General features: G+C 37.1%; 1 protein-coding gene across 1 annotated transcript in view; it reads left to right on the top strand.

Moving 5' to 3' along the window:
- Positions 1-17933, top strand: part of HEG1 (heart development protein with EGF like domains 1) — a 556295-nt gene that overhangs the window by 94131 nt on the left and 444231 nt on the right. The window lies entirely within an intron of this gene.

Here is a 17933-nt window from a genome sequence, read left to right as displayed (position 1 = left end):
ATGGGAAGGTTAACTGCTATGGATGTGAGATGAAGAGAATATCTTTATGGAATTATAGCATTGTACACATTATTAAACTAACAAGGCAAAAAAGAATCTGTTTTATCACATATTAGACTATATTAGACTATATGGTGGTTAACATGAAAATAATGGTTGCAGGGGACTCTGTGATTTAAGGGGAAGACATAAAAAGAAAGGGAAAATGTAAAAAATGCAGGACTTAAAATGTGGTCAATTAGCTGTGAAGGGGCACTTGGATCTGAAATTGATTATTTTGCGTGATCAGAATGCCTGAGAGTAACATAGGGTGAAACAGCTATGATGTTTTTTTCAGACCATTTTGCAATATGGTTAGAGCTGATGGAATAAATGGAATATATTAAAATAGGAAAGTAAATAAAAATAATAAATTATAAATTATGGGATGAAACTGGAGAGTGGATGTAATGCAGGTATGGAAGAATTGTATAACTATAAATTACTTGAATTTAAAAAGACAGGATGATGTAAGGAAGATAGAAAAAAATGAGGTATGGGAAAAGTTATAGAAATGTATTAGAGTATTTAGAGAATAATACAAGAGAGTATTATGATATGGAAAAAGAAATATATAAAACTGAGAAAAAAATTAGGCATTACTGTTAAAGCAGATTATTATTTATAAGAAAGAATGGAGGAGGTAGCTATATATTTTGGTAAAATAGTAAAGAAGGATATTAGTATAAAGAAAGAAATGAAAAAATGTAAAAGAAGAGGTAAAAGGAACACAAAAGCAAATTATGAGTATTGTAGTACAGCATTCAGAAAAGTTGTATTAGAGTATAAGGATGTAAAATAAGAGAGAATGGAAAGTAAAGAAATTTCCAGAATGTGTTAAGAAAGAATTTGAAAAAGAAATTACTACTGTTGAATTACTGATGTACTTAAAAAAGTAAATGATGATTCAGTTCAAGCCTAGATGATATAAGGTATGGAATGTACAAGAAATTAATGGAATGGCAAACAGGGTATTTTGTAAATTTATTGCGTGAATGGTTGAATGAATGTTTTGATTATGAAGGGTTATGTAATGGGATATTAAAATTTATATAGAAGAAAGGTAAAAAGAAGTAAATAAATATAGACCAATCCCACTAAATAACACAGATTATAATTTTTTTGTGTAAAAAATACAGAGAAGAATGGGAATAAGGATTAGGGTTATTATGGAAGAAAGTATATATGGTATAAAAGGGAAGGATATCAAGAAATTATATTGGTCGTTAATGAAATTGTGGATGATTTTGTAAGTAAAAGCTCTTCTAGTTTTTGATCAAGCGGTTTACCCTCTTCAACACATACTCTTCTGGTGGTGTTCCTCTATAATTGCTCCAGCAGCCTAATGCCCTGTCCTGGTAAGGCCCCCAGAACTGTACACAGTATTTAGCTGTGACCTGACCAGCAGGACCTGGAAATGTTAATTAAAAACACTACTTCTTTGTTTCTGGAGTCTTTGCACCATAGTAGCAATACTCTCATTCTAATCCTTGTGGTCCAATCCAGGTGTGATAAGCACTTATAGATCCTGCTCCCTCACTGTCAGTTCCTCTCCGTTAGCTGATATAGCCATCTGGCTTGCTATGGTCCAGGTGCAGAACTTTGTATTTCTCTGCATTGAACATCAGCTGACACCTTCCTGTCCATTGGTTCAGACTTTACAATTAATTTCCTTAACCGTTTCCTGTCCTCTGCTGCTGCATCTGTTTTTGTGTCATCAGAAAATAGACTAAGCCTGTTTTCTATTTCTGCAGATGTGGCTGAAATAAACACACTTAAGAGTACATGGTCTAGAAACAATACTGTGGTATTCTAATATTTAATTTCTTAGTTTAGCCATCTGTGTCCCTTACTTCATTATTGCTTTAATCTAGAGCCTCAGACTTGGTTGTACTCCCATTTTGTTCCATTTCATTCACTTCCGTAACACTACAGACAGTTCCTTAAAGTTAGTTGCATTTCTGTTGTCTCTGATGACACAAAAATCAAGTTTCTCACTCTTGGTTGTTTTCCCATTCTCTTCTGTGCTACTGAAGTCCAGTTTCCCACTGTTGGTCATACTCCCATTCTCCAACAAGCCATTTCTTTCAGCAATACTGCAGTTCGGTTCCTATCTTTCCTTGTGCTCTCATTCAGTTCTATGTCATGTCCTTCAGTAATACTGAAGTCCAATTCTTCATGTTTGGATTGACTCCCATCCTGTTCTGTGCCACTCCTTTCAGTGGCATTGTGGTCTTAGATGTAGTCCCATTCTCTCCCATGCCATTACATTCAGGGATAGTGAAGTCCATTTGTTCAGCCTTGGTCGTACTGCTGGTTGCTTCCATACCATTACCTTCAGCAATGCTACAGTCCAGTTTTTCAGTCTTGGACCTATTCCCATTCCACCTCCCTGTAGTTTTAACAGCAGTTGACTGGGAAAGGGCTAAGTTAAACTCCTCAGTGACATTCTTGTAGATCACATCTACTGGCATTTCATTGTTAAGTTCTGCTATAGCTTAGTCAGATTTGGACTGACAGCATCTTCTGGTTGGGTTGGTAGATGTCCTATTGTGTTTTTTTTTCTTTTAGGAGGATAACTAAGTAGAATTTCCCTCAGATGTTTTCTGATGACTTTCTCTTTCACTATTGTTAGACTAACAGGACTATATTTCCCTGGATATTTCCCTACATTTCTTTCCACTCTTTCTTCATACAAGGGTTCATTGCCATCTTCCAGTGTTCTGGGACATCTGCACTGACCCCTGAACCTTTGAAGATCTGAGGTTCAAGTTCACTGGATGGCTGCCAGAGGAACAAGATAGGTAGTTTACATAGTTTATGTGACTTATTCTTCCTTAGGGAAAGGCAGTTCATTCTCTGCCTTCTCCCTGTCTTGTTTGGTGTCCATCCAGTCTTGTTTCGTACCACCTTTCTTTCCTCCTAGTATGGGGCCCTCCAACTCTTTACGTCATGAAGAATGAGACAAGCTATTCATTAATTTCTTCTATTTTTCCCCTTTCTTCTGCAATCTCCTTCCATACTTATCTAGCTTTACCAGGTTTTTACCTCACTTTCTCTTTTCTGCTGAATATGAAAGGAAGCCTTTGCTATGCTTCTTGAATAGACTCTTCCACTTCCTCTTTTTACTTGCTGCTTTTTTGTTCTCTTCTACTCATTGCCTTCCTGCTGGGCTCTTTCTACTGTCCCTCTTAAAATCCCCCTGCCATTATTTCACCTCTTGTATGTCCTCCCTCTTGTCCTAATCACTAACCTTAATTTCCTAAATAACAACATTGACCTTCATCTCTTTTTCCAACCTTGCCTTTTCTTAAGACCATTTCCATAGCCTGGAGTGCTTAACTGCTGTCTTATTCCCAGTGATTGTTTATACTATTGGTTTGCCTGCATTCTGCTTACTTAGCTTGGACTTGTTCCCCAACTCAGCATATCCCACCTTCCTGAAAAGTCACAACATTGTAATTACCCTTATCCCACAGTAAACCACAGTGGCTTGATCACAGTTGATTAATGGCTTTGTCATCTGGACATCCCTGACTTGCTGCAGTGTGATTAGAACCACATCTAGAATTCTGTCCTTTCTGATACAGTCCTGAAGCATCTGGGTGAAATTTGTGGTTTAGGCCACATTTACTTCCCACTTCCACTCTTCCCTGTAATTTCTAATCTTCCAGTCCACGTTTGGTGGAATCAGGTCACTATGAGTACATCATTCTTTCTCCTACCCTGTTCCTTTAATCTTTTTCCAGTTCTCAGCCTTTTCTGTTGACATATCTACTGCCTTAAAGCTACCAGATTCAAGCACTTGAACTTTTCCCTGTGCACTTCATCCACACCCCTCCTCCTTTTTTTCTCCATATTGCTGTGCTACTTTTTACCTGGTGCATTTTGGATCAGTATTATTTTATTTTAAAATGTATTAGCAACTAGCTATGCCTTTTAACCTCAAATATTTTTACTGACTCACTTTAGCAAGTAATGGAGAAACTAACAAGTACTTTGGTAACAGGCAGTACATCAATACCTCAGCTACTGCAACACTATCTAACCCAAAATTAATAAAAATAAGCAAGTGTCATTCTGTATTGTAGATATCTTTTTTACCACTCTTCAGCTCAGTGGGTCCTTGAGTAGTTGACACATAGTTAATACCTACCATGGTATTACACCCAACCAAGTAACACAAACTGAGAAATCACAAAGCAGGCTGGTGTTATAAGAAACAAGGATAAAATTTATTCTTAAGCGCTTTCGTCACAGAATACAGATGACTTCTTCAGAAAACAGAGTGCCTCCACCCCACTCCTTAAATACTCATTGCAAACACATTCCAAACCAATTTGTAAAAAACACCATAGGTATTTAAAGGTACAGACTCCCTGTTTGCTTCACAATTATACATGCAAGATAAAAACAAACTAACTATAAAACATGATTCGACATGAACTTTAAACTTAGTATTTTGACAAAAAATCATAAAGTGAACAATTGAATAAAAAATCAACTATTAGATGAAAAAATCAACAATTAGGTAAAAAAAAAATCAGCTTTTAACCTCAAAAAGCTGGTTATTGAAACCATTTCATTCAACCCTGGAAAAATATTGGCGTTGACCCTTAATTGCCATAACAGTTCTTTGTATTCAAGACAGTAATCCATAGGACCTCCTCTCTCATCCATAGTCAGCTGTTCAAGAACTGTGAATTTAAAATTGTGACCTGGGTGGGGTATTGATGTGCTTGGCCAGTTCATTTTTTAGGTTATTTTCCTAATGTCAGATAAATGCTGGTAAATACATGTATGAAAGGCATTTTTGGTCTTGCCTATATAAAAACAGGCACACTTCTGACAAATACCAGCATATATGACATTCTTACTGCTACAGTTGCACTTATACTGAAATTTCACCCATCCATATCCATTAAGAAAAACACTGTCACCTTCCAAAATATACTTGCAGTGAATACACTGCTTGCATTTGGACATTTTTCCTAATGCTCCAGCCATATTGACACCTTTCCTCTTCTCTAAGATATTTTTAACACTGGTGTCCTTTCTGTACACTACCACAGGGGCTTCCTCTACTCTCTCTCTCTTATGGCATTGTCTCCTGCCAAAATATACCAATTCTTGTAGACAGTGTCCCAAATCAGTGGGAACTGAGGGGTGTAAGTTAATATAAAACCATGGTGAAAATGACCAGCGGATGAATCCCTGCTCTCCAAAGGAGCACACGATCTGGAGATGTCAATCCCTAGTAAGGGATAAAAATGTCCCTCAAGTCTCTTCCTAGTCACTTCATCAAGAAGAGGTAACACAAATTGCTCAGGATAACCTCTTTGTACCAAAGTATTCAATAAAGCTTCCCTTTCTGCATAAAAATCATCGATCCTGCTAGTCATGCGAGCCAACCTCACTCCCTGCCCCTTAACCAGGGAGTGATTCTGATGTACAGGATGCCCGCTCTCATAATGAAGAAGGGAGTCCAAATAGGTTGGTTTTTGATATATGATAGAATAAAATTGTGCAGAGGTATAATCCTTGCTAACCCTGATGTCCAGGTAATGGATGGAATCGACATGAGTTTCCATAGTGAATCCCAGAAATGTAATGCTAGAATTGAGGAAAAAAAAAATCATCCAACTGGTCGTGGTTACCTTTCCATAAAATCAGGATGTCATCAAGTTAACGTCCATAAAACTTACACCATGACATCCCTGTAGATGGAAAAAACTATGGAAAGTTCCCACTGATTCAGGACTATGTTCCCAAAAACTGGGGCACAGGCTGCACTCATAGCCACACCTGTACTCTGTTTGAACAATTGACCCTCATAGATTACATAACTATTCTCCAAAACAAGTTCCATCAAAGTTCTCAGAGTCAAAATTTGGTATGTGAAAAATTGGTATGCTGACATAAAAAAATCATAAAACATATCCACTCCTTCTGTGTGAGGTATTACATTAAATAAATCCTTCACGTCCATAGTGGAAAAATAATGTCATTGCCAAAGTATTCCTATTTTATTTTTTTGAGACAATCCCAGGAGTCCCTGATGATATGTGAAAAAGAAATTAAACAGTTTTTTAACTGTATGTCTAAGAACTTAGCTATTGGGAGAGTCTTAGATCCTTTTGCATCCACAATTGGTCTTAAGGGTGGGAGCGAGATATTCTTGTGGATCTTAGGGATCCTGAAAATAGTGGGAATCCTCGGTGCTTTTGCGTACATTAGTTGAACTCTACTTCTGAAATTTGGTTGTTCAAAAGTAAATCCATGAGGACCATATCAACATGACTGTATGCAATATTGAGTTCATTCAGGGAAACCTGCTGGTACCCTTCCCCCAATAAGTGACTTATCATACTGTCAGAGTATCTCTCTTGATCCATAACCACTAATTCTCCTCCCTTGTCCGGTTTCATGACCCGTTTGGTTTTGTTATTTGATATACTATTGAGTAAGGAGGTTTCCTTCTGAGTAAGGTTATGTGGCATGGTGCAAGATTTTTTCCTAGCGAGGTCTCTGATGTCATTCGGGCATATACTTTGAAACAGCTGAATTGAAGGACATAAAGGGGGATTTGCTACACTGGCTTTTCTACATGTCTCAGCAGTATTGTGTACCTGATTGCTGTCACCCAGAGTCACATTAAAATTCAATTTCCTGGTAAACAGCATTAAGTCAAGTAATGCATATCCTTAAAGAAGTTAAAGAAATAAAAAAAGCATATGCTTAAAATTAAAATAATATACATTAAATATTTAATCAAATCTCTACACTAAGATTGAAAAATTAAATTTATAAAATGCAGAGATCAGAATCGCTGTTGTATTAACTGATCTGTAAGATTCCAGAGTCTAAACTGCCAACTGGCAGCTGTAAACTGACAAATATAAATGACAAACCACCATGTTTTTAACTGGTAATTCAAGTGAAAGTTAAAAAAAAGAAAACACTAAGTAAGTCAGTTAAAAAAATCTTACAATAAACCAACTACAAGTCATTTGAAATTGTAAAACAAGTGTTAGGACTTCAGTTACCATTCCTTTCTTTTTAGAAGTCGGGCAAAATTAACAAATTGAAAGAGCGGCCTTTAGATAAATGGCTCTTTCATTTTAAAAAGTACATTCAAATGTATTGTTTTGTTCTCTGTGTTGCAGAAGTCCTGAAATCACTTACATGTGGTTGCAGTGGCCATGGGAATCCTATAAAGAAGGCATATTAACTCTGTGGGTCAACATATGCAAAAGTGAAAAACAGGTCATGCTCTTTAGTTCAAGACACGCTTCCTTTGCGGCCTCCTGAGGACAGGACCATAATCATGTTTATTTTGTTTCTTACCTGTCCCTTCCTGTTTTTTTTTTTTTTTTTTATGAGCCATCAGTGTTGTTTATTTTGTGTGTATCCCTCTGCCATTGTATACAGTTCATACATGGTTTATTCTGTCCACTTTTCTTCTTTTTTTGGGTCTGCATGTGACTGATGGTCATTTTTTTATCATTGCTGATCCTTTATGAATTGAAAATCAGAACTTGCTGAGCACCATAACATATAGTTATATCACAGCTGTGAATTAAAGCACTTCATAAAGTCTTAATATAACAAGTGGAAATAGACCATAAAAACAAAACCAAACTCCAAAGAAAACGGTCGTATCAGCGTACAAGGTAAATGTCCAAAAAGTATTTATTAAATAAATTCCACAAGCGCTTTCACCATAACTCAATTGTAGGGCTTTTTCAAGTGTAAAAACAATACCACTATCAGTTAGCCATCTTTAAATGTCTCAGTTTGAAAAAGGCGCCAACAAATACCATTTTGACTTAATTTAAAGTGAAAGCATACATCTAAAACTGTCAAAATTTCATAAAGTCTTGCTTACATTACAGATTCTGGATATGACCAAGTGCTTATGAATTAATCACTTCTGAGACAGCATAACTGCAGTATCCTGAGGGTACTAATATTTTAATTTAAATTTAAGCCAGAGCAGAGTTCACAGAAAAGTAAACCATGCTTCTTTCTGTCATTTTTGTGCACACACTTCTGAAAAAGGCAAGTTGCCATAGCTTTCAACTGTCCAAAATGTGGACCGGTACCTCTCACCATGCCTATTAACTGTCCAGTTTTTTGCAGAATGTCCATATTTTTGCCTGATATTTTTGATCTGCTTCTTATAAAATTTTTGATTTCATTGCAAATCACTGAAGATTGGCATCACTAAATAATGACATGAATTTGAATTTCAAACTTCATATCCTTCAGAAAATGCATGCTATGACAAATCCTGTTATTCTAGTGACTTTCTAAGTTTGTAAGAGCAATATTTAAAATATGTCCTTATTTTGGGGCCTTTGTTTCACAATTATTTTAGGCTTTGTCCAAATTTCTGGCACTAAGAGGTTGAGAGGTAAGACTCTCACTGCATGGAGCATATGGACAAAAATGTGGAACACTTACCAACAGTGTCATCTAGGACATTTGTAACATGTAATAACATTATTTTCACACTAAACAGTTTTTCTGATGAACTAATATACTAAAATATTATTTACTGTGGTTATTTGTTAAAAAATCATAACAATGAATGTGTGACAGACATTTAGTATAGAACAGTACTAAACATGGAAACATTAACACACAAAATGAGAAATGAAGCTCATAATGAGGTGCAGTTAAGACCTATGCAGGTTGTAAAGCAGTTTATTTTAACATTAAAGCATCAGGAAAATAACACAAGCAGTGTAATCTTTGAAATCATATGGTTTACATTAAAACGTACACACCTACAAATATGCTATGATAATCCAGGTATTTTTATTGATTTTTGTTTTATTTATTCATTTATTTATTTAATTATGCATTGAGTATGTGATTATTGAGTATGTGAAACTAGACAACTTTGGGGTAGAGACATAAGTAGTGTTTAATAATGTCTGAACAGTATTTTTGGAGGCATGTGGTGTGTGCTGTATAATATTGACAATCACCTTGTTCCATATTTACCATTAAAGCTGAATGACTGAAACAGTTAGTGGTGGTTGGTGACTTCAAATCAAAGTGGGGCTGCAGGAGACAGCTGAATAGGTGGGACCAATGGGAAGGGGTGTTGTCAACTAGAAAGGGGTGGGGCTATGCTAAAAATGCAAACACTGGGACTTATAAATTATAAAAAATAAATATGCTGCCCTGGGTGCCAAACCATCATTATAAAGGTCCAATCAAGACAAAATGAACTGTAGAAGAAAAAAAATATTTCAATGCATTGGCTACATGACAGCTTACTTAATATCTAGATGGAAACAAAAAGGTTGTAAGGCATGAAAAAATTTTAATTACATTACTGGAATGCCAGTCAAAATCAAGTATAAAAAAACAAGCATCACTCAACTCAAACCACGTCTCCTTGCACTGCAGTTCTAATTATAATTTATATTCAGCTTTATAAAAGCACCAAGTAACATGCTGAAAGTAACAATCTCTGTGATACCCTCACTTGTAAAAATGTTTCTTATCCAAAAAAGACCTGCTGCCTGACAACAGCTATCTACTTGTTTCATGGAGAAAACATGATCAAAGTAAAAAATGAACAGCAAACAAGAAACAAGCTCAAGATAAATTGCTTAAGGGATTACTGCACAGGTTATGGACCACACATGATAGATTGGCAGTCTGTTTAGTTTACGGGTAAAGCCTGCAAAGATGACTGCAATGTAATGAGCTTCTGAAAATACTATAATCTTGTTCTTTATTACAAATACTGTCATATGCATTTCAATACCTAAGGCTTATACCCTATCTAGTTATGTAAATATCCTCTGCATGGCAACAAGAAAAAAGGCTTTTAATGTTGTTAATTCTTTAACAGTATGTTTATTAAAGCTTACTTGCATCTTACAGTCTCAGACAAGCTTACCTGATGGTCAATAAAGCATTGCTACTTAAACACAGAGCAACAGGACTGCAACAACATGCATTTTCTGAATAAGAAGAAGCATAAATCAACAGTATAAAATTATGACAGAAAACCAGGACATTCTGCAAAATCAAGGACAGAGGAAAAGCCACTGTTGTACTTGTGTCTACCTTGGATGGGGGATACTCTGCACACTTACACTGCATAACTGCTCCTTGCCTTGCTTGGACTCATCCAAAGTCATTACATAGGGGAGTTGTGTTTAACAAGTATGTCAAAATTTGAAATGTCTCTGGCTGACGGTGATGGCCCAGACACATTTGTCATACCTAAAGCAACAAAAAATGAATCCACTGCAGTAAATTGTGTTCAGTATATGAATCCAATCACCAAACAAATAAAAAAACCACAGAAACATTTTAAATGTATTGTTTTGAAAATTTTTCCAGTAGACAATGAAACAGAATGCATGCACCAATGATGACAAAACTGCCCAATTCAAAACATTTCTATCATAAAGTCTGCTCAAACTTCTACAATCCACCAGTATAAGTAAATATGCAAAATTTCTGCAGAAGTAAAAGTCATCTAAATAATTCCACATTAAAGATCTCTGTAACTAATGGAGAGGTAGCTCCTAGCAAACAATTTTATATTTCATTGTTTCATATACAAATAAAGTGCCTGTTGCCTTTGAGGAATAAATTGCCTATGTTACATTAAAAAAATGATAAGCTAGTAATATTGCAAGAGGGAATGGATGGCAAACTGATAACAGGTTCATCATTACTAGGTATCTCTGCCAAAGAGGACATTCTCAGGACTGTAGCCTCCACCCCCATTGAAAGTACAACACAGCACATTATCAGCAATGCATCTATATACTGTGGAAGTAGAACCCACGGCCTTCTGCATCAAAAGCAAGTACACTACCTGTTGTGCTATTAACAACACAAGCAGACTCAACATAAGCAGCACTACACTTCTCTTCAGGCTCTCAGCTCCTTGTAAAATCCATTCGACACTCAACTGTATCTCTCAATTTTGAATCTGGAAAAAGCCAAAATTTACTTGGGGGGCGGGGCAAAAGGCCAAAAACTAGGGACACATTTTAAATATTGCTTGTATAATCTTGGAAAGTTTCTACAATAAAATGCTGTGTTACTACCATGCATTTAACTGCCAAGTATTGGCCCCAGAACCCTGTGCACTAGAGTCAGAGCAACATACCACTATGCCAAATCAGATGTTTCTTGAAAAACAGGTAGACTGAAACTGAAATGGCTATCATTTAGTGAATTCAGTTCTCACCATAGCTCTCAGCCTCTTAGCACAAAAAACCTGGACAAAGCCAATAATGGGGGAATACAGCCCCAAAAACAGGGTCAAATTTCAAATATTGATCTTATAAACAGAAAATTGCTAATATAAAAGTTTTGTGTTACCATGTACTTTCTGAAGAATATGAAATGCCTGTCATTATTCAATGAATTCAAAATCCAGAAAATCACAGATTTTATGAGGAACAGAACAGAACAAAAATATGAGGCAAAAATTTCACAAGAATAAAAATATGAGGCAAAAATTTCACAAGTGGTGGTGGCTGCTTCCAAGGTACAGGGTTTGAGTCTAGCCACCAGGTATATTTCCTGAATTCTCTCTAGTCACCAGGTCTATTTAACTGGAGCATTACAAACACACACACACACACACACACACACACACACACACACACACACACACACACACACACACACACACACACACACCCTAAAGTCCTAAGGAGTCCAGTACAGGTTTCAAAAGCCCTTCGTTACATTCCTGCAGCAGACAAAAAGCCCAGTACAAGCTTAAAAAGCCCTTCATTAAATCAGCAGGGAGTTCAGTTGTTTCAAAAAAGCCCCGCAACAGCAAAGTCCTTCCCCTTCCAGTGAAAGCAAGCTACCCAGCCTGTAGGCATTGCAGTCCAATCCATTTCCAGGCTATGCAATTGTAACTGCATAGACTTCTGGGATCTCTGTTGTTTGAATGCTGTCTTCCTAATCCAGACTGGTTCAGCAGCAGTCCAGATTCCTGTGCACATGCTCTGGACTTGTTCAGCAGCAGTCCGGATTCCGGAAACACTGTGAACATGCATGCACTAAGTTCTGGGACTCGCATTTGTTTTTTTATTTTGTTTTTCTTCTTTTCTTTTTATTCTAATGCCATTTTATTTTCTTTTACAGCTGGGGGTCCTGCACAGAGCCACCCCTGGAAACATTCATGGGTTCTAATCTCTCCAGGAAGACCTTGAACTAAGTAAATCCTAGTTCTGATTCTGTAATGTCACAGAGTGGGGATATTGTACTTTTGATGTGCACTGATTCATATAAGGGATTAAATTGTACTGCTTACCACCTGTTTTTGTAGGATGTTCAGTCGATTATTAAAATCTTTTGACATGTTTAAGTAGTAAAAACATCTGTAATGCCATAGAATATTTATTGCTTCCTGTTCATAAAATACCAGTAGTAGCTTAATCTCATACTGTATCGGCTGGTTTCAGTTTGTATTCTTCTTCACAAGAATGAGGCTCAGAAAGCAATTCCTACATTTTCTTTCATTTTAAACGTATAATGTATCAGTAATAAAATCCATTCATCCCTCTTTCTAGCTTTGTAGTCTTTGCATAGCACAACTATATAAAATTGTAGAACTGTATTTCCTGTCATAGTTTACTCATTTAATTTACAGATGAATTATTAGCTTGTACAAAATAGTACAAAACGTGAAGTTTCCAAGGGATTTCCAATGTTGGAAAACTTACTATTCTTTTATCTCTTTACTGATATCACTGTGTTATTCCCGCGGTAGTGGTGCTGCGGTAGCATTGTCGCCTCACAGCAAGACGTTGTCCCATTCGATTCTCAGCTAGATCGTCTTCTGTGTGGAGGCATGCGTGAATGGGCATGCCTTTGTTGAAGATTGTGCATCAGGGCTGGTAACTCGGCATGTAAAATCCACTACCAAACATTAGCGGACCAGAGTTCTGCTGTGGCGACCCCTAACCGGGATAAGCCGAAAGACACAACAACAACAACAACTGATATCACTGTGTTTAGGTTCATAATTTTACACTAGGCTAATTGCCCATGTGAGCCATTTTAAGCCTAGCCAACTATCCCTTTTGAGAATCAAACTATGTGCCATGTGATAGTAAGGTAAACACCTTAACCATTATATCAACACCCAACCACTTGATTATTGTACCACCCCAACAGAAGTATAATTGTTTCACTATACATTGCTGGACCCTGGCTGCTTAATATTTTAAACTGTATATGTCTGTTTCTTGGATTTACTGTGGTACACTTGATAGCTATATTTCCCTATATAGCAAATAACAGCTGCTGGTGTATAGTAAGCTATTGTAAATTCTTATATTTTATTGTACTCCATATAATTGTATGCTCTGCATTTCCTGCACTACTGTAGGTTGTAGCAGAGAAAAATAAAAGTATCTCCCTAGTGTCCTATTCTAGTTATAAAAGCTGTAGTTTGCTAAATGCACTATAATTTTCAAATTCCTTCAAAAGGAAAATATTGACTGAAGTAGACATATATAAATATCGTAGGAGCTACAATGAATCCTTGTAGCTAAAAAGCTTGCATCACATTAATTTCCCCAGTGACAAGAGCTCATAAATTGCAGCTCAAGTAAACCCTTTGTCAGAATGTTATGTACTTAAACTGCTCAAATTATGAACACGTGATAAAACCTGGCTCTTTTGCAGTGAGCTTGTACCATCTGTGGTGGATTGGAAGCCCCAAGACTCTTCAAATGTGTTATTCTCATACTAAGGTCACTGAACACTGGAGAAAGACTGATCACTAACAAACAATGTAACACATGCCTTGATCTTTTTTTAAGGCCAAGTAACCTTGGGTCAGCCAGAAATCACAAATAAGCAAGTATGTAAATCTTGCTCTATGAATTGAGCAATGAAACTCTAAGCAAGTGTAAATTTGAGTCAGCATGTTCAAACAAATGTGGATCAGGCTCGTGATCAGCTGAACAAGTGAGCATGAATCATATTTTTAACTCCGCTTATCTGCTCATCTTGACCCAGTGTCCACACAACCAATGCTTAAATGGCTGATTTGTTCTTTCTGTGGGAGATGACCAGGTCCAAGGAGTGAGCTCAAGTCCCTCTTCTATTCCAGATTTACTGGACCCGAAGGAGCCAGCTTCTCTAGCACAGTTCGAAGGCTGGGTCTGGATCCTCCTGATGGTGAGAGTCAAAGACTATTAATTCTCTGAGCAGAACTCACTGGAAGGATCCTTTGAGAGATTAGAGTCAAGTGGTTGGGAGTAGGTCAGATGTCAGCCATGTGGACATAGTACTTTCACCCACAGAGCTCCTAATCCAAATGGCTGCTCTCCTGTGGTGTGTAATGGCTTCCCTGATTTCTGTGATGAACCTCTTACCTCCATGAATGCACTTTGCCACAGCTAGGATTGTGGAAACCCTAACTGTGGCAATACCTACTTGGTAGGTCCAAATTCCATGGATGCAATGTGTATAGTTCCCACTTGGCATCACCCAGGCAGCAATACAGGGCTACCTCTCTCCTTTCAAGATGGATGAACTGACAGCAGCCAATCACTCTATCCTCCCTGCCTGTACCCTCCAGTACCTGAGCATTTAGTCGATCATTGGTCAACTGTCATATAGTAAGCCTGACTTTATGATCTCACCTTTGCTTTTCATGGAAAATGATTATATAACCTCTTTTTGTGATAATTTTTTGTCATAATTTGGTGTAAGCAATAAAGAGATTATCTTTCTTCTTCTTCTTTCGGCTTTTTCCCGATTAGGGGTCGCCACAGCGGATCACCTTGTCCGCACATTGAATGGCAGTGGAGTTTTACGGTGTCGAGTTGCCAGCCCGGTGCCCAACCTTTCACAGAAGGCACACTCACACGCACACCTAGGGCCAATTTAGAGTGTCCAATCCACCTGCAGCATGTCTTTGGGATGTGGGAGGAAACCGGAGCAAACCCACGCGACCACAGGGAGGACATGCAGACTCCGCACAGAAGGCACCCCAGCCGAGGATCGAACCGGAGAACCTCTTGCTGTGAGGTGGCAATGCTAACCACTGCACCACCGTGGCCGCCCAATAAAGAGATTATCTTTAAATACACATTATCTGCAAACTCAATTAAACCCAGACGTCTATCTCTCTATACACCACCACCATATTATGAAAGATGCTTCTTAAATGTGTATGGCTTCACTTATAGAATGGACCACTGTAAAAATGTTAGCTAGGCTTCACTTGTATGATGCTACAAATTCAGTCCTAGCAAGCCACTGTTTACTGCCCTTCTTTCTTCCCCATGACAGTGTTGTAAAAATAAAAATGACTAATTCATAACCATTGTGACTGTTATATACTATGGAAAATTTTTATGTAGAATTAAATAGGAAAGGGTGGAATAGGATACAATAACATGATTCATCTCCACTTTTAGAATACCTATAAATTTGTGCAGCTATGTAATGCAGTAGGCTAGCTTTCAGTCCATTCTTTCTGTGTTGACAGTGAGTTAGTACTAGTTTTGGCAAGTGTGATCAAAAAGATTATTTGTTGTATGAGGTCATACATGAGAAAGCTTTGGCCAGAGAAATGTCTCCATAACTCTCAACTGTACAGATTCTTGCAGAATGTCCAGATTTTTGCCTCATATTTTGGTCTGTTTTTTCATAAAATTGTGGTTTTCTGGCAAATCATTGGCAAATCATCGAAGATTGAAGTCAGAATACAATGACACACATTTGAGTTTTAGACTTCATAACCTTCAGAAAATTCACGATGTATTCGGTAATTTTTCTCTTGTTAAAACTGAAAATGTTTACATGCAGCCAAGTAGAATAAGATAGTGATATGAAAATACATTCTTTTGAAATAAAATAAACAATCAGTACGTGTGTCTATGAGCTTCCATTTATATGCTGCCATATTCAGTAAATACATGCAGATGATCCAATCCCACATCCTGAACTCAGGAATATAGTCTGGAGGTCTATGATGTATCTCTAAAGCAACTCATAACACCTGTTAGATTAGATTAATGCCCCAGCTCGTTCAAAGCAATGCTCAATTACTTTTGTCTTGTAAGACATCCCTACTCCTGCTTATGCTGGTTGGATGCTCCCCTCATTAGTAACCTCTATAAAAGCCTTATCCACTTGTTTTACGGACCTCCTTGGCATGATCGTTTATTGCTATACCTCATGAGGTAGGTAACTTCTAAGCGTAATCTTTGGGTAATCTCTTACTTTGTTAATTATGATTGTTGTGCATTATATGATTACCAGGACTCTATTTTATTGTATTATTACTTATTAAAGAGCTGGCAATTTAGCTAAACACTTCTACTATAAGTGGACAAAACTGAATGCACCAAGAATCAGAATCCCTGAACTGAATTAGCTGAAAAAAAAAAAAAACACCCGAAGGAATACTTTTTAAAGAGTTTTTTTTTATTTTTTTATAGGGGGCAACACCCCCAAACTTATGTTTACAGACTCCACAGATGCACCAACTTGATGGGGGGAGTTCCCTAAAAACATTGCATCACTGCTGGCAGACCTCACCAACAATGATTAAAGGAACTCTGTTTGTCGGGGGGGGGTTTGAACCTTGGGTAACTGTAGCTCAAGAGTTCTATCTTTCTACACTGGTAGGGTAACCTAGCCAGACAGCACTACACTTTTTTTTTCTTAAAGAAGACTAGAGCAGTCCATTAAAACATGGCTGAATGATGTGAAATGATGTTTATGATGGTGTGGCAGAACAGCTTATTAAAATGAAAACCTTCTTCAGACCTGTGTGGGATTCCCTACAGCCTCAAACTAGAAATTGCATGTTCATGAATAAATTGCTTAGATCAAAGGTCTACTGCATGAAGTTTTCAGTGAGAAGACAAAAAAAAGACAACAATAAACACATCCATATTTGTCATACCACTTTTCCTTTTGGAGTTGTCTTGTATACATTTCTGGTTCTTGCCATGTGTTTTTCCACCTGTACTGTGGTGCAGTTGAAAAAGTTCACTTTGGATTGATTCATTAACACAGTGAATGGCAATTAAATAAATGATCAAATTTATGGATTTTCAAAATCTATGAATGTCACTTATATCGAGTACTGCAAAGAAAATAAAGTTGTGCACTCTGAAATAAGCATGGGGCGCAATATAAACCTTGTAAAGGACAAATGGAGAGCTTATTGTAGGACAGCAACATAAAACTACTGTCACCTAATTAGCAGGGAGGTGGATAAAAGGACAGTAAAAGCTTTCTTGTTAATTCTGGAGACACACTCTTAATGAGAATCAAATCTCAGTATATTGCAGGTTTTGAAAAAAATGTCTATAACTTTTCTTTATTGTGTATATGGATTTAACTGAGCTCATTGAAATCGCATATTATCAAATCCCAGTTTGTCGACACTGAAAATATCAAAATCCCGCATCATCAAACGAGCGGAACAATGAAGATCCACCCATGGTAAGTAACCAGTTACACCCCCCCCCCAAAAAAAACAAGAAAAAAAAAAAACTAAACCACACCATTCTTAATCCACTCCTCCTAACTAAATATACCAATTCCAAGATCGCACTACAGTTGGGAAAAGGGCAAAGTTCACTGTCTCACACAACAGGTTACTTACCCTGGGAATATGTTTGTTGTTCCGCTGCTTTGATGAAGTGAGGTTCGATATTTTGAGCATTGACAAAATGGGATTCAATAATCTGAAATTTCGACAAAGTCAGGTAGACCCGTGTATGTATAAAGTACATGTAATGCCATATATAGTTTTTGTTATTATTCTCAGATGTTTATGTCAGTGTTACTTGCATATTGTTCATGTACAAGACCTAAATATTTTATCATAACGTGTCACACATATATACAACGTA

Source organism: Protopterus annectens, chromosome 6.part0 (genome assembly GCF_019279795.1).
Source record: "Protopterus annectens isolate FY-2018-M chromosome 6.part0, PAN1.0, whole genome shotgun sequence".
Lineage (NCBI taxonomy): Eukaryota > Metazoa > Chordata > Ceratodontiformes > Protopteridae > Protopterus > Protopterus annectens.
Note: the sequence above shows the minus strand (reverse complement) of the source record. Positions and strands in the feature narration are given on the sequence as shown.